Here is a 700-nt window from a genome sequence, read left to right as displayed (position 1 = left end):
CTGGGCCCGTGAGCCATGGCTGCTGAGCCTGTGCATCCAGAGCCTGTGCTCCGCAACGGGAGAGGCCACAGCAGTGAGAGGCCCGCGTACAGCAAAAAAAAAAAAAAAGTATATATCAAATGCTTATTGAGTTTGACAAGTTTATCATAAATTCCAGTTTTTTAAAATACAAGGTTTCAATGAAAACAGGACAAAGCAAAAACTGTAGGTTGGTTAACGAGTCCCATAACACCTATTCTCACAATGCCCTTAGAGTTCCACTCTCATTCATTAGAAAAGAAAGCTGCGGTGGTATTGGGAAGATACCAAAAAAGTCAACGAAGGGAGTCTTGTTGTCCTCATCTGTAAATTAAGAATAGAGCTATACAGTTTCTTGGTCTTTTCCAGCTCTGAAATACTACTATAGATCTCTAGATGGAAGGCTTTGGATTTAGTAATTAACTGAGTACCTAACATAAGCCAGGCACTGTTCTTGCCATGGGGATACAGCAGCAAACAAAAATAGACAAAATCCATACCTTCATATAGCTTACATTCTAGTGAGAGAAGATAGACGATAAGCAAATAAAATATATATTGAATTAAATGGTCGTACGTGCAAAGGAGAGATGAGAGAAGGGGAAAGAAGAAAAAACAAGTAAAAATTGCTAGAAACAGCTTTTCACGCCATGCTAAAACGGGAAAAGGATTGAGAATTCGG

Source organism: Monodon monoceros, unplaced genomic scaffold (genome assembly GCF_005190385.1).
Source record: "Monodon monoceros isolate NGI ecotype Baffin Bay Population unplaced genomic scaffold, NGI_Narwhal_1 Super_Scaffold_21, whole genome shotgun sequence".
NCBI classification, from domain to species: Eukaryota; Metazoa; Chordata; class Mammalia; order Artiodactyla; family Monodontidae; genus Monodon; species Monodon monoceros.
This window is presented reverse-complemented; position numbering follows the sequence as displayed.